Here is a 25,525-nt window from a genome sequence, read left to right as displayed (position 1 = left end):
ATAAAAAATGCATTATTTCATGCTAGGCTTTAGCTTATCTTCTTTTAAGAATGCATACATTTGAGAAAGGAGACTTCTACCCTCTGTGCACTAACCATCTAACTAGCTGCAATATTCCTGACCTTCTACATCTTTTAGCTTTAGAAGAATAAAACCACTCTTAATTTCTTATTTCTTACCAAAGATTACTAAAACAATACATATACTTTCATTGCAGAAGAGGGCATTTTTTTTCACAATTAAAGAGTTTCAATGTAATCACTATATTAATAAAAAATTCTTGCAGAGACAAACTTCAGTCTTTGTCTTAGTACAACTTGTCAAAGTAAACCCTATGGTGGTTATAGCTCTAACCTCAACCAGTTGGGGCAAGGTAAACCAAAAGTGTTTTCTCTCCACAAGGATTTCACATTGAAGTAAAAAAGCCCTCTTCTTTTTTTTTTTTTTTTTTCAGTAAGAAAATGTAGAAGCATTTCCAGCTTCAGTGTAGTGAAGGGGTACATGTGTGTTGAACTTGTAACCTATATTGAACTAGACAAAACTAGTTTTATTCAAAAGTGAAGAAAAAAAGAGTTTTATAACTTTTGCCTAGTAGAGAGTGTTTTTTCTTCTCTGGCTTGAGAGAGTTCAAGTCTGCAGTTTCTACAATTAACCAAAGTCTTACTAAGTGTGAAATCTAAATATACAGGTGAGAGGCAAAGAAATACAGCAAGAAAATGCTGTACTAATTCTTCAGAACTAGCTCAGTAGTAAAATTAACTGTACATAGGTAGCTTTTACATTTCCTGTGTCTCTCCTGGACTGTACAGTTTTGCAGATGGTTAAATTTTAGTTCACTTGAACCTTCACCTTTGCTAAGCATACATTAGCAAAGTCAGGATTCTTTGCTGATGTTTGCAACGTTTGCCTTAATTTAGTTAAGGTTTGCATGAACACAGCCACTATCATCATCCCTGTCAATAAGCCAGTTTAGAGTGAAACTATTCAAAGTGCTTTTTTTAAAAGTTCATCTCTACAATAGCCAGGCTTATTGAAATAGTAAGGCTGTTATGTCAGTACTGACAAAAACCTCTGAGAATCTGAGTGTGATTCTATGCCTGTAAGTGCTAGTTACACTGCAAAATGCAACAGTTTGCACTTTTCTTTTTTGATGTGCAAGATAGTCAGCTGTTTTCTAGGCTGGTTGAAATTTCAGTTGGTGTAAGCACACTAAACTGGATTAAAGAGGTTCCACTTTATGGGCTAATAGCTAGAATATTATATATATATTGATCTTTCCTACATGCACAGGCTTCTTAAGCTTAATTTTTTTCAAGTCTGATATTTTAAAAAATTATTAGCAAAGCTTTTAAGAACTCATCATAACATCCCAGGAATTCAGGATTTAGACTACTCTGTGGTCACTGCCCATGTATGTGCTCTTATTTCCCAAGCACAAGATAACTTGCCTCTGGTGAAATAATGGTATCTTGCACATACCATGGAGGAAGAGTGTGCATGGCAGCTGTTACTGAAATATTGCTGACTTCTGGGAAACTTTGACTTCCATAGACCACAGTTTTTGTCAGATGGTGAATGGCCCACTCTGGCAGACATTCTGGGTACTGTGGAGTCATCCTGTGCCAGACGGATGAGGTTTTGTGCAACCTGATCTAGTGGTAGGGTTCCCTACTCATGGCAGGTGGGTTGGAGCTTGGTGATCTTTAAGGTCCCTTCCAGCCTTTACGATTCTATGATTCTATGTTATTATGACATATCTGTTGTGAAAGTCATAGGAAAAAGTATAATCAGTCATCTCCTTTCTAACCTCAAATACCAGGAAAAGAAGTAATTTCTTGGCACAAGGTATTTATGGTAGACAGCATGACAGATTACCAACAGAGAATCTTCAGAAAACTCAGTGTTCTTATATTGAATCTGAATATTCTGATTGACATTTTACGGTAAACATACTTTCTATCTTTTCATATCTCTTTTCTGGGAAACTCTTTTTGAATATTTCCTCTCCTGTTCAGTCCACAAAGGAATTGAAGTAGTGCTGCATGTGTCTTTTTTTAAGATTATTTTTAAAGATTAAAAAAAATAAAAGGCAAAAAAGCTCACATGTTGCTTTTTCTTGCAGTTGCATTAAGCAACTCTGTACTGCAGCTGTTGATCTATTTAACATATAATGGAGTCCATAAACAGGACAGTCAGCAAAGTTTTGCAGGTGTAGTTGAAAGGATAATATGGAGAATGTTTTGAGAAAAGAATGTAGGGTAACAGCATTGTTAGGGGTAAAACAAAGTACTTTGCTGAGCATGGATGCCATCTTCAGATAGGTCATCTACTACTGCCACTAGTTGGTCTCAGTATGTACAAAACCTCTTACTATCTCCTAGATAGACACGTCCCAGAAAGCCCACACTCAATCCATTACAACTGATGACATGTAAATACAGGCTGAATTTCTGTTCCTCTTGTTAAGATCTACATGAACATGCAACTCTTTTTCCAGAGCAGTACCATTTAGTAGTAGGATATGGGTATAGCTGGCACCTTTCTTGCCTGGTCTTTGCTATAGTTGTGGATTTAACATCCATAGAAATCTCAGTATCTATTTCAGGGTGAGTTGAAAAGTGTGGGTGTCACTGACTGTATGAGGCGGATCTTCAGTGACTGTAACAGGCCCATATGTAGTCACTTCCATTGTAAATGCAGCTGTTTGAAGTTGAATCCAGCCCATTTTAAACATCCTGTTGATTCAGATCCTAGTTTCCTGGAGGCCCATAATAGCCTGGATTCTGTCAAAGTCTGAACTAGTCCACTAAAATATAATTGTCCTCTCTCACACTTGGACTGCTCAGCTGCCAATTTAAAATTACCAGACCAACCTCCATGTGAAAAAGAATCAGCACAGAATGGGTCTAAATGCTCAGATTTACCTTCACTCAATCTTATTCCACCTGTGTGTAAAAATCTAGTCAGTTTTACATGGTCACAAAACTGCTTGTGTAGCAAAGATGCCACAGCTGCGACTCCAAAAGAAAATTATTTTGTCTTCTGTTGGTTCTGCTGCTGTACTTGTTCAGTACATCTCATTTAGCCTTTCTTGACAACTCATCTACAGGACCAACTCCTCTGCTCTCTCCCCAGATGCCTTCTGCAATGTTCTTTTAGTGAACACCTGGCAGACTAGGTGTTCTCCTGGATCACACATCAGTTAGAAGTGATTCTCACATCAGCAGCATGGGCTGAAAAATGCATGAGACCAGGGGCTCTGTAGGAGCTAAATTGACATGAACTTGGCAGCTTATTGGCATATGTGGTTCTCTGCTCCTGAAAGGGCAAGAAGAGCTAGAGGTACAGAAAGAACAAACCTTGCTTCCTGTCAAAGTGTGCTTCTTACTGGAAGGCTGAGATATAAAAAACAGGCTACTGGAAGATCTTTTGTGTGGCTGGAACTGATACTATGTCCATTCATTCCTTTGGGCCTCCTGCCAATACCTGCTGAAAATAGGTGACCACGTGTGTTCCAGCAGGAGAGGTGTGCCAGGGCTGGTGAAGGGCCAGTAGGCATTGATGCCTGCAATCCAAGGCAGTGGGAAATGTGAACTCTGTGGTTGTCTCCTCATTCCCTAGCACTTTGGACAATGATTTCCAGCCTTGCCTGAAGGGAGCAGTGAGTTGGGGCTCACCTCAGGTGATCTCCATGAGAAATCTTGTGCTGTCACAACTCTTTCCATTGCAGTTTCTCTTACTACTTATTGTTACAGCACAGAATGTGAACTCTGAATCATATCTGTACTAATGAGCTATATATATCACTGTATATTTCCTGAGTGATATTCAGTTGACTATGCATATGGTCTTACCAGCAGTTGTGATTCTCTGCTTGAGAAGGTTTCTTCATTTTTATAATGATACCATCAGCAGTCAATAGTATTCAAGCAACAATCATGGGGTATCCTAACTGATTCTGCCCTTTAACTATGGCCATATCACAATCAGGGCATGTGTGACTAGGAGAACCATGTATTGCCTCCATCTGTCTTGAGAGGAGCAACTTAGGGCACATGCCGTACCATTAAGGAGCCCAGATGGTATGACCAGGATTCACTTATCTTGGGACCAGTCCTGCAGGTCTGGAATTCATGAAATTCCCAGTGAAATGTGAGGCAGCTCTGCGTGCACAGTACCTCAGAGCTCTTTGCTGGGTAGCAGCCAGCTCACCCTGTCCCAGCTCATGCAAACTCATGGTCTTCACATGCTGGAACGAACTGAAAGTTGGCTTCTCTGCAAAAGCTCAAAGCTTGTGTTGAGCATCAATAACTGCAGCTGTGCTGCGTGTGGCTTGTACAGTATGAATTCACATGTTCCTGAACAGTGCTGAGCAGATGTACCCAAAGGCACAGTGCACAAGTAACAGGGACCTCAGAAGTAGCTCACTACAGGAACAGATAGACTGTAAGACCTAGTTTTAAAAACAGCATTATATATGCACACAAAGGAAAAATAAAGAGCCAACATAATTATTATTTTTCCTCTGACTTACCACTTCACACTTCTTTCCTGACTTCTCTTCAGTTTGGCAATTTGATACCAGTTAGAGGTGTGACTGGTAACATACAAGAAAACGGAGATTATCAAATGGGAAAAAAGATTTCTAAGGAAAGCTTTACCTCTTGCTCAGTATCTTTGTGACTACTTGAGCTACCCCACTTATACAAAGAGATGCAACAGGAATAGCACCCTGAAACCACATCTGCTGTTGTTTCATTCTTCTGAAAGTCCTCAAGTGCAGATGAGACATTTGGTCAAAGTTCAGCACTTTAGCTGCACCAGACTGCAAATGCCCTCATATTCAGGCTTTGGTCTTCCTCTCAAATCTTCACTGCACTTAGGTAACCTAAATGCATAAGTAAGAAAAAAACTGGATTCTATCTTTGTCTAATGTACTCTTCCTGCATTGAGAAGTATGTAAGTGACCTAATTATAGTCAAGATATGTACTAATATATTATTGCTTGAATGTTACCTACAAAATAAACACAGGCAGAAGTAAAACGTGTTCTGCAGCTGGTTTTGTTGGGGGAGCTAGTCTCTGCTCTTATAAACAGACAATACATTGCAACAGCTTGTTATTGGCTCAAGTTCCTCTTTATTGCTACCAAAATGGTCTGAGAAATCTGGCTCATCACGGATCTTCAAATCCTTCCTGGAGTCTTGCCCTCTTGAGAAGATATGATGAATGTGAAGATGCTGGGCTTTGATGTGCTGTTACTTATTGATCTTATTGATCTATGTGCTAAAAATCAGTGTCTCATTACCTTACAAATGACCCTGGCTGGCATGACCTCTCACAATGAGCCTACAGGATAAAGAGGAACTTGACTGTGGTGAGAAATCAGGTATGGGAAAAGAAAATGCAATACTCTTACCCTTTGGCACCTGAAAATGCTTCCCTTCACCCAAGCAGTCTAAAAGGAAAAGGAAAATAAACTCCTCCTGCTCTGCTAAAACCTGTTAATGCAATAAAATTAATGCAATAATCTGGCAGAAAATAAATGTATCAAAGAAATTTGCAATTGTACCATAAAGGAGCAGTCCCGCCCTTTCTGAGGAGGATGGACATTTAGTGACAGAGGAACAGCAAGCTAGAGGAAAAGCTGCTGAAGATGGGAGGTCCTTCAGTGGCAGAGACAAAAATATCACCTGATAAAGAGAGAAATTCTAGCCCTTGAGGTGCTGGTTACAGACTCTATACATATTCCAGTATGTGTGAAAACTGCCTGTTAAAAATGAAGCCTGTGAAACTCATGGGATATGTAAAACCAAACTGTAAGGTAGTTTCGAAGACTACTTGAGCAATTATGCTCTGATAAGATACTAATAACAATGGAGAAGCAGGAGATCTTTGGAGGAAAAAATTGAATTATTAGGACTTCTAGAGACCTCTAAACGATGTGCTCTGAAGTATTACTGCATTCCTGCAGCTTCAGTGTGTAAGGAAAAGTAGATGCGCAGGAAAATGATAGAAATGTACTAAGAAAAAAGGAAATCTTTGGTGCAGATGGTGCATTTACAGGAAAATATGATCCAATATAAACCTCATCAGGGCAAAGATTCTGCTACTGAATGTTCAGATTATAGTTTTTAAACTAAAGACTAGAGAAAGCCAACTGGCACAGAAAAGCATATACTTCAGGATGACACATACTTAAGGGTGGGAATGTTATTAAATCCTCTGCATTCCTAGAAAAAAAAAGGACAGGAAAAGGTATTAATAAAGCCCAGGAAGGAACTGGACAAAGAGTTTGTGTGTGTGAAGCATATAAAGCAGATCACGTAACACAGCCAGAAAAAAACCCAGCTACTTTTGTCTCTTCTGATATGTAAAAAGTGTCAAAATGCTGAGGCAAATTGCCCTGATTTTCAGCTGGGAACCTGACCACATTTGGGCACCTGAGAAGTCTGATGATAGAGGTAACTGCTGGAAATTCTATCATCAGGGCACACACTGATAGATTTCTGCAAAAAGAGGCCATGTCACTGAAGGATAGGTACTGTTTTATTACAGGATGCTTTGTGTCACATCCAGTAAACACTTCAGCCACATCCACAAATGAGACAGAATTTCCATGGGCTGAAGGCTGTAACTGCAGGGCTGTGTCATCAGTCCCATAACAAGGATGGTAAATGTGGCAGCAATGTGCTTGTGATCGTAAACCAGCTGTGAGAGCGAACATTATGGAAATAATACAACCAACCCTTCAACTGCCCCTAAACAAACTGGACAAACGTGCCCAGGTGTGATGCATGTGATCAGGTCCCACAGTCTGACTCCTTGTGGAGGCCACCAATTCAAGATCCAGAAAGGACATCTTCAAAGGAGAAGGAGATGCAGATCTTAACTCAAGTTTCTATCACTCTGAGCCTCCTCAGTGTCAGAAGCAGTAACCTGAGGTTTCCTGCTCCCCCACCAGGACACCCAAGAGCTTTGGCCTGTAGTCTGTCATACATAAATTTCTACAATTTCAGCTGCTTAATTAAAAACTAATATTCTATGTTGGGGTGTCAGTTTTGACCCTACCTGTATTTAGTGGATAGGCCTTAAATTAAATAAGCATTTATCCTTTAATTCACATTGCCCCGGTCATTGTTTTTGGCCATTGACACAAGCAGTAGTAGGTGACTGCAAAGCTCAGGAGAGAGGGGAACCTACTGCTGAGACCATTGCTATGTGGGTGCAGAATTAGGTTTTGGAGAAACACTGAAGGAAATCCTGGTATTACTGAAGCATCCTTTTCCTTCTTAAAAATGCCGCCTTCTGTCCCCAGAAGAGCTGCTGCTCTGTCTGAGGGCCTTTAGTTGGCACTCTGTGTTTTGCTTGGTACTAATAACCACGTGCACTTGGGGCTGTCCTCTTCCATGGAGGCCAGCTGGCCAGGGACCATCTCTGTCCAGGCTATCAGGCTTTCTCCGCAGGGCAATGGCATGCAGCCTGCCTATTCACAATGGCCTGGCCTGAGCCAGCTGCTGAACTGGGCTTGGGAGCCAGTGGGGAGAAGGTAGCTAGCACAAACCAACTTTGCACTGGGGACCCTTCTTGTGAGTTAATGGTGCAGAGAAGCATGTTCCAGTGACCAAAAACTTTTCATGGGGATGATTAATCTATTAGCATTGATATAATGTAAAAATACAACTTGTTGCTCCCAAAGAAATGCATAGTACATGCAAATAACTGATGAGAAATGAAACTTGGTAGAAAATGGCAAGCTTGAAACCAGGGCTCTCATGAGGGCTTCCCTATCGAAAGGTTTTGGTTTCCTTTTTCACTCTCTTGTAGTGCCACAGATCTCGAAGGAGAATTGCCATGGGGAGCTCCTTCACTGGCAGGCATCAGACGCCTTGGCAGTGGCTGAAGTGTGATCCCAGCCCCCACAGCAGCCACCTTCTCTTTTGAAACCTCAAGGAAGCCTCAGCAGAGATGGGACAGTGCTTTTGAAAACACAACCCACTCTCCTGACCGCTGTGAAGGAAGATCAGCAACCGACTGCTTTCTCGCTTCTCCTTCTGAGAATAGTGGAGGTCATTTAATTGTTGCTGCTACCTTGTTCCAAGCTCTGTTTGGAACCCATGGCTTGTGCTTGGTCATGGGAAGTTCAGGGGCTCGGGGCCATCTCATGGATTTCCCACAGACCTGCCAAGCCTGTGGCCTCCCTCATCCTGTTGAAATAACCTGACGCTGGGTCATGGTTTCTGCTGGTGTCTGTGGTGGCCAGACTGCCTCTACATCAACATCATAGAATTGTAGAATGGTTTGGGTTGGAAGGGACCTTAAAGATCATCCAGTTCAACCCCTCTGCATTGGAAGGAAAATCTCCCACCAGACCAGGCTGCTCAAAGCCCTATCCAACCTGGCCTTGAACACTTTCAGGGATGAGGCACCCACAACTTCCCTGAGCAACCTGTTCCAATGTCTCACCACCCTCACAGTACAGAATTTCTTCCTAGCATCTAACCTAAATCTAGGTGGAGAGGCCCAGGGGGTACGTGAGGTGGAGTCACCGATGCCTGCGATAGACGTTTAGCGTTGCAGCCCGCAGGAGGTTTAATGTGGTTTGGCAAGCAAATGGTGGAAAAAGCCAGTGTTTTGAAACTAATTCAGGTTACTGAAGGATGCAAGTCCAACTGCTTTTTACTTTAACATCTCAGCAATTCTTATAAAATCATAAAGGCAATGTAAATTCCAGGACAGCAGCTTTAGTATGGTTTCTTTTTTGTGTGTCTGTGTGTTTCCCTTACTCTTACTCTGTCGTATATGTAGGCAGAGAGGGAGAAACAAAGAAAAGAAAAGAAAAGCAGCTCTAAAATAAGCTGGTTTTCTTGAGGATTTGGACTAAGTAAAGGCTGTGCATTATGCTTTCATAAAAGAGCCCGGAGCTGCAAAATAAATTCCTACAGCCCTTTCTAGCACCAGCCTCGCAGCCATTCAGGTGAGCAAAGCCACGGTGCTCTAGTCTCAGATCCCAAATACAAGAGTGTGGTGATAAATGACATTTCATCACATCATGCGGGGAAAGTTTTGTACAAGTTAGGACTAGCAGCTTAGCACAGGTTCCTCTTTCAGTTCCCTGAAACTCTTAAAAAAAAATAAATTACACACACACATAAAAAAAACAAATTTCAAAAGCAGTTTCTTTGGTTCAAACCTCCCACTACTCCCACACCAGCTCTGTAGATGTTACCTCTAAGACGTACTATAAACCACACATAGAAGTTACTGGTTCATTTACTGTTATTTTTTAGAGCTTTCTCTCATGCTGTAAACTACCCTACAGGAAAAAAAAAAAATAAAAAAAAATCCTGGTCATTTAATTTTATTTACCTGTTTTTTTTTTCATGTAAAAGAAATCTATCCTTTTTTTTTTTTTTTGGCAAGACTAGAAGAAAGAGAAGACACCTAGCAATTCACCAACTAAAACCCATCCTTTCTTTTTAAAGGAAGGAAATATTTTGAAATGACCACACTAATCACAAGACAGACTGCTTTTTAGGCTTAACGTGTTTATACTAGTCTCCTATTTTTAGGCCTCATCACATGCCAACTCCTTGCCATTACCATTTGTTTTTTAATTATAAATGAAATAATAACTTTTGTAGTCTCCAAGAATAATGGGATCATACCTCATTGTTGCTTTGTTCTTGCTCAGAATACTCATACTCATAGTCTGACAGAAGCCAAGATTGAAAAACTTAGCTGGTTTACATTTAATTAAAGGTCAAGCTTTTTTTTCTGCCTCATACTTACTGACCTTTCTTTTCTTGTTTCTTTAAGCACCTTCAACAAAACAGTATTTGAGAAAGACAATAATTTTGGCTGGAGTCCTCAAAAGGAATTAGGAATCTGAATATTTTTGAGGAATCAGTCTTTAGCAGTAGCATTCCTGGCTGGCTTCCATGCATCCTTCTGCAAAAGCAAAAGAATCCTTATCTCCTGCTGGCAAAACTGTCAATGAAAAAGAAGCAATGATGCTTTGACCAGGACATCAGTATGTCCAGTGACCTCTCTGTAATTGCATGGTAACCAAAACACTATGACTTTATAGATTTGACTAGGGATTCACCTTATTTAACATGTCTGTGTAAAAGGATGGCTCTGTCACTCCAAGAGCACTTTGAAAGTGTAGGGTGCTGAGGCAAACAACCACAATGATTTTCCTCATCACTCCTGAAGAAAGCCATGTCAATAAGGAGATGACAATGCTCATGGCTTGTCTATATCTTTTGTGAAAAAGCCTCCTTGCAATAACACGCTGGAGTCTTCTGAGAGCTGACAAAACTGTAGGTGTGTCCTTGAGGATGACAATCACATTGTCTTCAGTTCCAGTTCTCCCTCTTTCACTTGCTCAATGCCTTTTAGAAAGTAATTTTCCTATTCTGATATAATTTTATTTCTTTTGATTTGGTTTCGTTTTCTTTTTTAATACGACTAACATATTTGCACTGCTCAGTTACCTCACTGATGATGGTATAAGAATATTAGTGTCTTGTTTTGTAAATGCTCCAAGTCTTATAAGAAGAACAAGTAGCTTTTGAAATTGCCAGCAGAGCATCTGATCTTATTTAACTGAAAAAGCAATCTGTAAAAACCACACTTGCATGCTTACTGTAAGATGAAAACTACACTACCCATTCACTGAGAAGTTTTTCCTTTATTTTTCTAGAATGCCTTAAGAAGTTAGATATGTTCTGTATCCAATTTTTCGGAAAATGTTAATCCAATAAATTAACATCAATTTACTGGAATCAGTGGATTTGTTCTCATGGTTTATAACTGTGTTTTTCCCAGACAAGGCATCAAGATCTCTTATGCTATACTCTCTGCAAACCTTTCAGTGACTTCTTTAAAAGTAATGCAGTAAGCTTGATTAAATAACTCAAAAGTTATGACAGAAAACTCTTGAATGAGAGAGTTTTTTGTACCATCATTTTGAATGCCCAGTTTGAGCCATTTCAAGAGACTGCTTCGTTAAAACTGTGTTTTTTGGGGTTGTTGGGGTTTTTTTATTTTTATTTTTTTTTTAATTGAGCACTTCCTTGTACCTTAAATTGTGATAGCCAAATAACGAGATTTCCCAAATCAATTATCAAAATTTAACACTCTTTCTTTGCAGATAGTTTTTCTTCTGCCCAAATTATAATAACACAATGACATCCTAAGGGGGAAAATCTCCACAAACTGTATGGTACAGTAGGATTTTCTGGTTCTCAAATGACCGAATACCTCATACTACAAAAGTCAGGCTGTGAGTTTTTACACTCTGTTTCTGATGTCTTGTCCTTATTACTAGTCAAGCTCAAGAAAGTCACAGTTCAGCTGAAAACTACCTAACAGAGTTTCTTTAGAAACTGGGCATAAAAAGAGACTGTGGTTAATTCTGCTAAATCAGAAAAAAAGACCGAGATACAAGAAAGTAACAAAGTACCTAGAGGCAGCTAATACAGAATTCAAATCCACAGAGAGAGCCTAGAGCACCCACCACCCACACCTCCTCTACCCTGGGTTGTACAAAAGTAAGCAGACAGAGGCACCTGCCAGCCCAGGAGTCTCCACGGCCCCAGCTGAGAAGTCCCATACCTTATCGGCTCACAAGAAGGCATTTTAGAATGAGATCCAGAAAACCAGGACTCTGAGTAGCAAGCAAGATAGACAACAGGAAACATCTCAGTCCTTGTGAAAGCTGCAGCTTTTGACACTCTGATGAAGGAGACTTTTAGCTATAACTGCGTATTATGACTGAGATTGCTTCTGGAGATACTGCATCAGTCTTACCTCATAAAATGTGGAAGGATCCAAACCAGCAACAACAGTACTGTTTCCAAATATCTTTCAATGAGGATGTGGGAGACACAAATTAATTTCTCTCTTCAGATTTTAATCTACACCTCCCACCAAGAAATAAGATTTTCTATTAGTCACTTCGTAAAAAACATGCAAATTGCATTGAAATACAAATGGCGGTTTTGGATGTCTTCTCTCAGGTGGGAGTCCTGATATGAGCCAGCAATGTGCCCTTGCCACCAAGAGGGCCAATGGAATCCTGGGGTGTATACGGAAGAGTGTAGCCAGTAGGTCAAGGGAGGTCATCCTCCCCCTCTACTCTGCCCTGATCAGGCCACGTCTGGAATACTGCATCCATTCTGGGCTCCCCAGTTCAAGAGAAACAGGGAACTACTAAACAGAGTCCAGAGGAGGGCAACAAAGAGGATTGGGGGATTGGAGCATCTCTTTTACGAGGAAAAGCTGAGAGAGCTGGGAATCTTTAGCCTGCAGAAGAGAAGACTGAGGGGAGACTTTATTAAGGCCTACAAGTATCTAAAGGGTGGGTGCAGGGAGGATGGAGCCAGACTGTTTTCAGCAGTTCTCTGTGACAGGATGACGGGCCATGAGCATAAGCTGGAACAGATGAAGTTCTACTTAAATGAGGGAAAACTTCTGTACTAGGAGGGTGACAAAGTACTGGAACAGGCTGCCCAGGAAGGTTGTGGAGTTGCCTCTCTAGAGATATTAAAAACCCAGCTGGATGCAGCCCTGAACAATGTGCTCTAGGGTATCCTGCTTTAGCACGGGGGTTGGACTAGATAATCTCTAGAGGTCCCTTCCAACCCTGACGATTCTGTACTGAACAGAACACTATAGTCTTTTTTTTTTTTTCTCACCCATTGACTCTATCTCCCAGTTGCACTGTGGAAACTGGAAGAAATTCAGGTGCAAGAGTAAAGAGAAGTTGTATATAAATAACTTTATCATGGTGGTTAACACATTTCTGCAAGAATAGGTTGTTCCAATCATGTTAGGTAAACATCTCTAATCTATAGAGAGTGCTATAAGCATACACAAGATTAAAGGGCACATGGTGTTGCCCCCTTTCTTCTGGTTGTGTTCCATGCAGGATCTGCTCCAGTAAGTCTCCAGTATACTGGGTCTTCAAAATGATACAGCACAAGGAACAGCCTTTCCTCACTTCACAACTGTGAATAATCTCAGGCCTTCAGTCTGAGCTGGGTGTTAGGATATACATGCTTCTGAGTGATTAGTGACTGGGCTTCTTCATTTTGATATTGGGCACCCTTAGCAGAAGCTGAGCAGTTGAAGACCTTAGTCTTGAATTTTAGCAGTTAGAGTGACAACAAGAGAGTATGTAGGCTCCTAAAGCCTTTATTCAATTATAGCATTAAGATCAGATATTGGAAATTTGACCTGTGAGTAAATATTTTCTTTGCTAGTGTGAGGTTGGGGTGAATGCCAACAAGTAAGTCAGGCACATGAATATGCAGAGGGCTGATGTCAGGCATATAATGAAAGTCACAAATGCATATTTGCCTTGCTCTGCCTTCCAGGACTGTGCCCCTTTTGCAAAAGAATCTCCTTGGCTTGTGCAGCTAAATCATCCCTTGGTGAGCATAGTCCCATCCTGGATCAATTGCCCACCCTGTCCATTGTAAGCCTCAGTGGCAGTCACGTAAAATTACTTGCCTTTCCTGCTTTTGCAGCAGTCCCTATGGCTTTTCTCTAGGTCAAGAAACCTGGCAGATATTTCATACTGCCACTCAATCAGCTACCCAGTCCTCCCAGATCATGGTATGTCCTCAGACATTTTAACCTTTTCCTTGCCAAACTCCTCGAGAACCGATATCCTGTCCACATGTCCTGTTCTAGCAGACCAGGAAGGGCATTCAGCAGAGAAAAGCTACCTGGCTCAACTCTGCATTTTTGTTGCATTCTTCCAGAGTAGTTTAGATCTAAGGGACTTATGGAGGTGGAAGAGGGTGAGTCTGGCAGATGGGTATGGTGCCTTCACTGCAAACCACTAGGTCGAGAGCCTGTGCTTGTTTCCTCCTGACAGGTAGGAGAGAAGTAGGGCTGTTTCTTGTTGCATCAACATGCCTGTGTTCCTGGGATGCTTAGAGAAGGATTATGAACCTTGGCTCAAAGGGATATAGGTTTCTACTTGCTTTGTCTCTCTTGCTGACGTCCTTTATGGATACCCCTTGATCTTTCCCCCCTAGACTGGGATGGCAGAAGGCTGGTATGAAGATCCTATACTTCAGCTGACTACTCTTACCTACTACAACTGCTACACTTACTATGAATAAGAGGGGTTATTACACAGGGAGATAGCTAGGAAGATGTTTTGCTCCCTTTAAAGCCAGAGAAAAGGACTTCAGTAAAAATGAAAGCTGTCCTCATGGAGTTATAATGTGGCTGTCCTCAGAGAGGAGACAAGCATGATGCTTTTTAACAGAACTAGGGTAGTGGGACATACAGAGAGTAGTTTACACACACCTCCTTGCCCCAGCACGAGACCTCAGCTATCTCTTGTGACATCCTGTCACTACATTTATGACTAATTCCTACCAAGGGGTATGCAGAGGCATCACTGTGAAGGACAGGCTTTGAGGAAAGCACCAGATGATGGGTCATTTTTATTGTGTGGTGGTAGACAGCAAGCATTGCTGATACTTTCAATGCAATGTGTGATGTAGGCTCATCAAAAGAAAACACTATTAGAAGGATGCATGAGAAGACCATAAGATTCTTGGTGGTAAAAGCCTGACAAAACCCCACTCCTACCAAACTGTTGTCACCACTTCAAACCTGTCTTGGTTTTCTGATGAGAAGCTACCTGAAAACGCATGGATTTCATACAGCCAGTTGTTTGGGAAGATGTATATATTAAACCCTTCATAGACTGTAAACAAGGGACAAATGCAAGAGGATCTAAGAGTTAAGAGGAAGAGAGGAGAAATAAGGAAGTAGTGGTTGAAACAATCTGCTTTTAAGTATGCAGAAAGTTAAAGAAGGCCTGATAACATTTTAATCTGAGTGTATAAAAAACACAGAACAGCCCCAAACTAGGTGGTTGTTATTGGGGTTTTTTTTTGCTGGTTGCTTTGGTTTATTTGGGATGTTTTGGTTTGGTTTTTGTTTTGTTGTTGTTGGTTTTTGGTGGTGATTTTTTTTCTTCTTTTTTTTTTCTTTTTTTTTTTTTTTCTGGGGGGTGGGGGTGTTCAGAACTAGTGGAAACTATAATGAGAACTTCAGAAATGGAAACTTAACTGAAGAACAAATAGAGGTTTCTAACCCACCCTGGCTGAAACATCAAGTGAAGAGACTAATTTTAATAATGAAAAGGGAGGTTGTTTTCCAAACCCTACCAGTGTGGGGTAGCACCATTTTTTCTACCCAGTTATTTCATATGAGATCTATCAGGTTAAAAGCATATAAAACAGAGCAAAAGGATATATGCACTTTCCCTTGGGGTTTGCCACTAAGGACAGCTGGGTTGTCAGTGTCAAAAAGATAGATACAAACTGATATGCCAAGAACATTTACATATTCTATAAGTGCATATATACATTATAAGTATGCTATGCTAGTTTTTTAAAAAATTACACTGTATTGGGCTGTCTCTCCACTGGGGAAACACTCATGTCATTTTTCATCATTGACAGCAGTGACTTAGCAGCAGTACAATCTTTTTAGTCCCAACATAGAAAAAAAATTCTAATGCTAAAGTCACTGTGTCTCACAGATGTGTGTTCAATAAAATGCTGTCATTTGCAACTGTCTGTATGTAGGACACTGCTAAAATCTGTGGCACCGTATTTCACTAATGTGAATCATCGTGGAAAAGGACTTCGTTTAGGGCTGATCTGAGTTTAATTTATTTCAAAAGAGAAATAAAGTGAATAAATTCATATAGAAGTAATAAATAGGTAACATTGAAAATACTGAATCTTGATCTTCAGAGCTATTTAGTAGTTTAATTGCTGCGAGTTTAACTTCCTTCATCTATGAATCACATTCAACACTTGTGCATAAAGCAAAAAGAATGCATGTAACAGTCTGTAACATTTTTATTTACCACCATCACTGTGAGTTTTCTGTCTTCACTGCCTTTGATGGCTACACATCAAGAGAGTAAATCTTCAGCTCAGATCTTGAAAAAGGAAATAAGCACCGACAAGAGCACATTTCTCCTCCTCTGGAGGAAAGTATTGAGGCATTAATGTTGACACAGAGAGCACAGACTGAATCTATTTCAGGGAAGGCTTTGATGTTTCTTCTTCCCGGAAGAAAGTAAAAGGGCACAATGGCACTGGCCTGCAGAAATTGAAGGTGAAGGCCTCTCTGGACCACCGTGGGGATAACGTGCACCATGACACCGGGCCAGGCCAAGCATTCTATGAGCCAGTCAATAAATACTGTTCACATAAATAATGTGTCATGGCTGTAATAACTCAGGAGAAGGTCTACAACATGTGCAATGTCAGTAATGACAACCTTCACTAGATAAGAATCCACCATGAGTCACAGAACTGGAGGGAGAAAACAGGCTAGTGTTTTCTACTGCCCACCAAGCTACTGGAAACCTTGCTGCTGTTACCTCCCCTTTTGGGAGAGCGTCACCATGAGTCTCATGCTAACTGATCCAAATGCCTCTCACCCACCCATTTTCAGCCTGGGATCAAAGTAACAGAAGCATAGCTCAGAATAAGTGGCAGAATATTCCATGTGGTTATAAAAACCAGTCTGCAAATCCTACATCAAATCTTGCCTGGCTCAACACATGGCAGACCCAACTTGTGAATGGGCCAAGACCCAACATATATATTTATCTTACACTGAAGGCAACAAAAAGCGAGAGCATCTAGCATTCAGCTGTCCTGGGCCCACAGCTGGACACAAAAATATCGTTGATATAGAAGCTTGACTTTATTTTTAATGCCTGTCACACTTTGAAGTTCTGGTCAGTTCTTTGTGAGCAAACTTCAGCTTATTTTTGTATTTTTTTTCCAGATACACACATTTACACCAATGATATATGGAGGGTGAAAATTTTATCTTCACTGAGACAGGTGGGGGTAGAGCAGCAGGTCCTGTAGCATGCTAGTCTGAACCATGAATATGTTGGCAATGGCAAGCTGCAACAGTTTGTTTTTTTTTTTATTTCAGTCATGAGGAAGTCAAATCCCCAGGTGCCCCCACACTCTTTAGAAGTATGCAAGGATGTTTCTGACCAACTACTTTTCCTTTTCACTTATGACTACACTAGTACCTGAGAGAAGTTAGAGCAGCCACAAGAGTAGGCACAACCAAAGGAACCAGTTTTTCTGTTGTACAATTTCTCTCTCTCTGCACTCCTGTTGCCGCATGGAATAGGAACAATATTTCCACATACTGGTGTTCCCTGTACAACAAAATGATACCCAGACACTGCTGTGAGAGACTTCAAAGTTTTTGCAGGGCTGCAGCAGTGGAAATTGGGAGGGGCTGGGAATCCACCCCCCTCAATGTAAACATTTTCAAGCAGAGAGTAGACCAATCATCTATGTTAACTGTTATCCAGCTTGGTTATGAAGCCTGCCTCCCTCATGTGAGGGTTCATGCACTCATGTAGGAGAGCTCACAAACAGGAGGTATAAACATGTGAGTCTAGCAAACTTATCAACCTACTATAATATGTAAAACTGCCATGTCCCGTTATTTTCTATGAGAAGTGTTGTTGATGGAAATATTTTAATTTAAAAAGCTGAAAAAAGCTTTCACAAGTATGTTATTTAAAATCTCGAATATTTAACATATCCTGAAACTGAAACATCTCAGTGATGGCTCACTCAGTGAGGCTATTTTATCCACCAAGATTCAAAGGTCATTTATCCACACAGCAGAGAATTGCTGAGACCACTACAGATGGACACCTTGCAGGAAAATTTATTCTTCATCTTCTTAGAGATGTTAATGTTCTCTTTACACTCCAAGAGAGAAATGTGAGACTGAGAAGGCCCATCTTAATGTGAGAGTGGGTTCCAGATATTTTTGCTGACAAGCATGTACAGATTTAGTTCATCAATTGTTGTATGCAGTATGTAAAGCAGTGTTTAGCTCATCTTAAGGGCTTGATCTCCTGCTTAACACAGTCTCACATTCTTGTACTAGGAGTCAACTTCTGTTAGCTGCAATCATGGATAAGCTGCAAATGATTTTACTAACTCTGGATTTCTTATGACCACAACAGCTCTGACCAGTGCACTGATTATTTAAGGACTGAATAACTGAAATCAGCAGCTTTGCAGAGACCTGGGTGGAGGGGAAGCTGTCCCTTATGAGTGTGTCTTGTCTTTTTCTTCTTTCTGTAAATACTCACAACACTCATATACCTTAGGAAGGCTGCTGGTCTAGCAGCCAGGACAAATAAACAGCTGAAGAACCTGGGAGACAGAATTTCATCAGCAAGTTCTACAGGTTGCTTTCCATTTTAATGATCCTACTAGTGAAAAGCTGGAAATCAACAAGCTAAAGAAAGCAAATCAACCCAGCAGCCACGAAACTTTACAAGTCATGTGGCTGCAAAATGGACAAGTTTAAGCCTGCCTATTTCAATTTGATCTTTGTTGGAACCAGTGTCCATTCAGTAGTTTTCCAAAGGCAAAATACCCCATCAGGAAGATGTAGACTCTTTTTTCCTTATTATTCAGCAACTGACACTACTTACAGTGCCCTGTTCAAGCTCTTGTCTTTAATACCAAATAAATAATTTATTTGTGGGCACTTTCGTGGCATCCAGTGTGGTAGCATCAAAGTGCTTCTGAAAAACCCACCTTTTTTTTTTTTTTTTTTTTTATGTTGCAGAATTCCTCTAAAACAAAGATTATTTAACACCATGTTACAAACAGGAAAGGGAGGAATGGAGGCCCTGAGTTGCCTAGGATCTGATTTTTAAGAGCTTTTGGCATTATGTAAAATGCTTCAAAGTCACATTTCTGTTGACCGTATCTATAGCTGTGAGTGCTCAATACTTCTTCAAGTTAGACTGAAGTGTCTTTTAATAAGCATTTGAAAATGAGGAACTCAGAGCTGATGTGTCTCTGAGAAAGCTTAACCTCTTGAAGCCTGATCTGAAACAGGATTTCAGACTCTCTAAAACGAATATCACGTGAGTGAAAGGATTAAGGCATCAATTAAGACTAAGGTGTCTCAGAATGAGATCTGAAATGGTCAGCAAAATTATGAGGAACAGTGTGAAGTCAGAACTCTTCACATGCTACATACATAGGTCATCTGGAGGACACTGTGGACGAGTCTTGGAATCAGGAAAACTTGGAAAAAAATCCTAGTGAGTGTCACAGAATATCCTTTCTCTCACTGGAAAATTACCAGGAGACCTCAGCCTTGAACCTCTGTGTGAAGTTTCCTTTTTTATAAAGATTCTGTATTGCCTCTTCCTTCTGAGGGCTGAATATGACTTGCTACAATCTTGTAAGATGGTTGATAGAAGAGAAACACTTCCCTTCCCCGTCTAAACGATAAAGAAGTGGTTAGGGTCAGGAAACAAATACCTCAAGTTGCCCCCCAAGTCTGACCATAAGAATTCTTTTCTGAGCAGGAGATCATTTTAACTACAAAGCTGCCAGGTACTACCCATATTTCATATCAAAGATACACACACAAAAATAAACTAAACATAGGTATAACTCAGGGAAAGATGAAAATGCCACTCAGGAGGGTAAGAGATTCTCTAGCCTAGTGAGAGGGGCCATCATCTGTAAAGGAGTGGACATGGCCTGGTCTCTACTCTTGAGATTGGCCTTATGGGTATCCAGTGAGTACTTAATGTGGAATAGTGTCCTTGAATATCAGACTAGAGATCAGAAATTATGCCTTCGAGATGAGTGATATTGCAGGTACTGCTCCTTCTTTGTCCAGTGGCCATTGCTTGCTCTTCCTGCTTCAGCTGGTCTTGTGCAAATCAGACCAGGCTGAGGTAGCTAGCATATGAGCTGGCTAGCAAGGAGGGAGATAGATAAAGCTTTAAATACTTTCCAAAGAGAGCGTTTAACATGCATGCTCTTTCTCCTAGAATAGTGCTATAGATGAGGAGTTACGCTATTTCCTCCTCCTTGATGGTGGTAGAAAAAAAAGCACTTCAATTTCTAAAGAAGAAACTCAGTCTCTCTGATGTGCTTCAAGCATGCTCCTTACTGGCACTAGGCTAGCTCTCTCAGTCCTGTTAAAATCCAGTTGCTCTATCATTTCAAATGGATATCTGCTCTGCACTTGTCCTTAAGTATCTTAAGCGCTGCAACATTGTGTTATGAGGGTGTATTTTCCCAGTAGTCAGAGGCTGTATGAGAATTGTCCCCACTTGGAGATGAAGCTCTGAAGTTCCACCCCAGCTCCATTTCAGGCATTTCTCATGTATCCATTTCTCACAGAGGTGTCCTTCCCTCAGCATCACCCAAGACTTTTAGGTGGAATCAGTGACAGAATCTCATTACTTCACTCTGTCACCAAAATCACAAGTCTACTTTGATTTTCCTGTAGTCCCACCTCTCATTCAGCGTGTGGCCTCCAGCAACAAGTAGTTCATGGCTGATCAGGGAGATAGGAAAAAGTCTCCCTCTTAATGGGCTGTTTATTAATTTTTTGTGCTGAATGTTCTGTAATATTAAGTCTTAGATGACTGATGGCTATATCAGAGTCCACATGCACAAGGGAGCTGTTGCTACACAAAGGGTACACAAAGCAAACTAAATGCTGTCCAAACCTAGGCTCAGTCTGTGAAATTCACTTATTTGGGCTGTAGCAGTTCTGACTCAGTTTTTGGTCCCCTTCCTCAAGCAACTCTGGGCCTCGCACAACCATCTTGTGTAGTTTAGGAGTTATCATAGACCAAAGACCATACCCAAAAAGAACCTGGGATTCAGCCATCGTATTTCAGGGGCTGAGAACAGTTCTTGTTACAGATGTGTCAGATAAGCTAAAGACCAGAAATATGATGAGTCCCAGCAACTGGATGTAGCGCAAAACCAGTTGGGTACAAAACTTTTTTCTGTCTAGACCACTAGAGGGTGCAGACAAACCTGCTATGCCATGAAGATTAGTTCTAGGTTACTGAGATCTGGGTATTTTAGGTTTTTATCCAGTCTTTGAGATAAAGACCTGAAAGGATGACACTTTGTTGTCCTCTACGTTCCCCTTAGCATGTAACCCAAAGTCTGTCTTTCTTCCCTTAACCGCTGTCCAGACTCTGCCCGCTGTCCTCATCTACCTGGATTCCCTACTAACAGTTTTTCTCTTTTTTTTTTTCTTTTTCTTCCCCCTCCCCCCCCCCCGTTTCCTTACAACCTCTGTTCCTGCTGATCCACTGTTTCCTACCCTACTTCTCACCACCCTTCTGTGTTCCAGGAGGATTTCCTTTTTGTTCCTGCACTGTCACAAGATGTAGTAATAAAAGTATGAAAGGCTTGCTGTCCCAGCCTTCAGCCGCTAACCACTGTAGCTCAGAAACAGGGTCTATTCAGTGTACCCAGGATCCCGGGAGAACAGGATTTGAATTGGGCATGATTTAGAGAGTCTGAAAGACTGATCATATTTTTGAGCAGTTGTGGCAGGAAAAAAAAAAAAAAAAAAAAAAAGTCTTTACAAGATGATTCCTTCCCTTGTCCTTATTCACCTACTCAAAGCAGAGACTTGTGTTCCTGAATATTCCCTTACTGCCTCAGCAATTGCCTCATACAGCTGAACTCTGTGTGTAACATCCTGCCAAAGAAAATGCAGAACTTTTCATCTTACATGTTGATCAGACTTACAGGCAGCTCCCTAAGGAATTCGTCTTGCCGTGGACACTGCTGATGTTTCTGTGCTGTAGCAGATCAGATTTCCTCTATGAGTAAGAGCTGCAGAAAGGACCAAAGAAAAATCTTTCAGAGTTGTTATAAAAGAAGCACACCTAAAGATAATGCTTAATAGTGACAAGCACTGATAATGCTGCCTTTCATCGCTATGAAACACAGTTCGTGAGCTGTAAAACATACCTGTGCAGGATTACTAAAAATGCATAATATCCACATCTGAAGATAAAGATAAAAGAGGACATACGTTTTAGTGACTTGATGTTTTCCTTTCTTACTTGTGCAGATCTGAATCAAGTGCTGCGTATCTGGTAGTAAGTAACTCTGCACGCTTCATCATGACTGTTCTGGTGCGCAATTTCTGTTGTTATTTTAAGTCCCAATCAGCAGCTGGGAGAGCTGTGAGGATGTCAGGGTAAAATTATTTTCAATTCACCAGCTACTGAGCCTAAATTTCTCATGGAGTAGCGTGAAAATGTGGCAAAACTGTGCACCCCTTGATGAGCAAGCTTATAGGTGCCTTGCCCCAGCCTGAACAACTCTTGGTCCTTCATCAGCCTGCGAACAAAAAGGCAGAATCTCTGCTATGATATTAATGAGATCTAAAATACAGGATTTAAAAACTGAGCTGTTGTATGAAGCATGCACAGATCTCTCTCTGTCTGAGTGTTCAGATTTAGTTAAATCCTCAACGCTAATTAAGAAGACTAGCAATGGAAAATTTCAGTTAGGACAGAAAGCTTCCAATCATAAATTTGTGAAAAGAGAAGAGATCAAACTGACATTACCAGATTCAAAGGATGTAGAAAGTTAACCCTGTGGGATATTTCTCATTGATTAGCACCTAAATTTACACAAAAAAGGAATTATATTACCGATTGAAAATCTATTTTAAAACAACAACCTTAACTCTCACGCTGAATCCCTCTCAGGTTTCTTGTGTATAAATAGTAAGTCCAGGAGGAACACCAACTTGACCTTCCCATTTGAGAGCTGGCAGTAAGAGAAGACAAGCACGAACAACAGTCCTAAAGACATTGACTTATAAAATGAGCTAATTTCATCCAGAATTTTTTTAGGCAACAGTCAAGGGCCAAGCACTCCAATTTCTATAGACATTTTTCAAAGGAGAGCTCCATTTTCAAGCTCATTTTGCATGCTGTGAAAAACATGAGAACAGTGTTGATAAATACGCCTGATATAAAAAACATCCTTGTGTCCATCTGGGGGCTTTGAAAACATTAGTTGTCAGTGGTGAATTTCCCTGGACTTCTTCTTCAAAACAACTTTTTATCAGGAAACTATGTAACTAGGAGGTAGAGTTGTTAGGCGGCAATATGTGTGAAAAAACACCACATCTTATAAATGCTTTGAGAAATAGTCTTGGTGTCTTTTCATTTTTGAGCAGGACAGCGAAAGTCCACCACAAGATAACTTCTTGAGGCTGAATTGTGGATTGCTGGGTTTCTGGCCTCTAGCTGCTCAACCAGAACACTGCAGTTACTGGGGGAGACCACATTTACCATACAAGGAATGGTTTCTTGAGGGTTTGTTTCTTTTCTATTCTGCTACATACACCATATGCCTCTGTCTGCCAGAGAGCTGAGGAGTACACCCTTTTCCCACACCAAAGATATTTACAGTGAAAGAGAGTGCCGAGAGCAAACATTTTAAATCACTGAAACTGACCATTTTTGCTCTTACAGTCATCACTGGGAGCAAAATTGCCTGCACAGGCAGGTGCACCCCGTTTTAACTCAAATGCACCCTCAATGACAGAAAATGAATGTACACTTTCAATAAATGTACCTGAGGGGATGCTAAATACTGAAGGCAGAAGCAGTGGGTAAGCTGCTGGCTAGCAACAGGGAGGCCTGTGTTCAGTTTGTTCTTGCCCCATGAAGTTGCTGAGTACTTTCCCTTCAGCTCTGCCTATGCAGTAACTGGGAAATTGATTGCAAGATGGGGAGGCACACTTCAACCAGCTTTCAGCTAGCAAACTGTAGCATAGGCTGGAGGCATTTAGCAGTTAAGGTCATACAGAGCTGTAAGGAACAGCAAATTGCTTAGCATCAATACTCAAATGGAGAAGACTAAGGCTGATGCAAATGCTTCTAGCCATTCTGTAGCCTCTTCCCTAGCAGAATGGTGGCATGCTCTTTGGCTGTGTCTAAACTGACATACAGCCATTTTCAAGGGAAGATCTTGGATTCTTTATCCAATCACCTGGGCTGGGAAGCTGAGAAAACCAAGGCACAAGTCTGGCGTCAACTGGGATTCATCCTAGTTCTCCATCTGAAGATGACAGTGACCAAACTTCAGTGGCTCCTGGAGTCTTTTAAGAGTGAAATTCATTGCAGAGGTCCAAGCGCTACTGCAATAGCAATCTCACAAGTAGGGTGGAGGTGATTTAAGAATGAATTCCAAATCTTGATGTGACTTACAAGTCTGGATCAAAGGCTTTTGAAAACGCTAGCTAGATTCTCCCAACCACCATGTATAAAATCCAGAAAGCCTTTGTACTAAACACTGAGCACAGTCAAGGAGCCAATGTCCAAACATTAAGACTGATTACAAGCAGAGACTCAAAAAGCAGCAAATGCCAAAAACCTGAATCTCCAGGGTATGACTTCACCCAGGAATCCTCATAGCATGTACAATTTCACTTTCTATAGGGTGACCTGCTGACAGCATATTATTACAATAACTGCCCTACAAATGGCTATTTTATGCCTTTTTTCTGAGCTATTAGAAAGCCCTTCACATAAATATTCTTTCTCCCTGCCTATTAGGACACAACAAATGCAGTATGCAAGAGTGCACTGTGTTACGAGACTTCCTTCTGGTGCCTGTCTGTCTGAGTTCAGTTTTTATGCATCAAAAGAGCCTGATGAAATTACATTGTTTTTTGATATGGTTCCACACTCACTTCTGTGTGCATGGTTGCTACAAACCTCAGGAACAGTCTCAGGATGACTACAATACATGACTCTGCAATTGCTAAAAGACAGATACCAGGTCCAGATTTACATATAAACCTGGTCCAAAATTATCAGGGTTGTTGTTTTTTTTTTTCTTCTAATATGTAGGAGCTCATTCTTCCTCCTTTTAAAAATACCACTGAAGACACAATATGATTTTTACTGCTCTCCTTAGTAAAGCAAACTGTGCACCTGAGAACCCCTTATTTTGATAGTGGTTTGCACAGAGTGAACTCCTTAAAGCTGGTGGTAAGAATTTTCTTTCTCTTTTACTGCAGTATTTGCTGTAATAATTCTGACTTTTGATCATGTGTAACATAAATTCTTCATTATCACTGCACCATTATTAACCCATACAGTTCTTTCTTTACTTCTAAAGCTCACAGTCATCTGGCACAAAGACACACATGTACTTCTTGGATTGCAATGAACTTTGTTCTTCCTTCGATGTAAATAACAGGAGGGAGAACAAATCAGTCTGGACTGAGTCTGACTCCACTGAAAAAATAATTTTGAATAAACAATGAAGAAGTGAAAAGCTGTGCTCCTTACCTGGTCTGAGATGCACAGTGCACCTTGAAAGTCTCCTAAATGACAGAGAAGAATTAGAAATAGTTGAAAGTTAGTGCTCATCCAACTAGAGGGCTCAGGAAATGACCGCGTATTTTGCAACGATTAACTCCTTCCTCACTTCTAAAATGTCTTCGTTTTTTCAAGTACAGTAAATAATCCATCATACCCTTCCACTGCAGTTTGGTAACTAATACCATACCCTGCACAGGATTTCTGCTCCACACTGAGAATGCACAGCTGGCCAGAGGAGATGACTTTGATCAGCTCCATGGAAGAGAGAATTTGCAG

The 25,525-nt window shown here is 40.8% G+C and overlaps 1 protein-coding gene across 5 annotated transcripts in view; it reads right to left on the bottom strand.

Annotated features, from left to right (window-relative positions):
* Positions 1-25,299, bottom strand: part of P2RY8 (P2Y receptor family member 8) — a 35,167-nt gene extending 9,868 nt beyond the window's left edge. Inside the window, exons 1-2 of one of the 5 annotated variants that reach the window (XM_051608017.1) lie at positions 25,217-25,299; positions 21,642-21,728 (exon numbers count right to left, since the gene is read on the bottom strand). The gene's annotated coding sequence lies outside the window, so the exon portion shown is untranslated. Of the gene's footprint in view, positions 1-4,534; positions 4,599-21,641; positions 21,729-21,866; positions 22,022-25,216 lie in introns of those variants that run through there. The other 4 variants (XM_051608019.1, XM_051608020.1, XM_051608018.1 and 1 more) reach the window with 4 other exon arrangements.
* Positions 25,300-25,525: the final 226 nt, after the last annotated feature.

Source organism: Apus apus, chromosome 1 (assembly GCF_020740795.1).
Source record: "Apus apus isolate bApuApu2 chromosome 1, bApuApu2.pri.cur, whole genome shotgun sequence".
NCBI lineage: Eukaryota > Metazoa > Chordata > Aves > Apodiformes > Apodidae > Apus > Apus apus.
The sequence above is the reverse complement of the archived record's forward strand: the minus strand, read 5'-3'. Positions and strand labels throughout refer to the sequence as shown.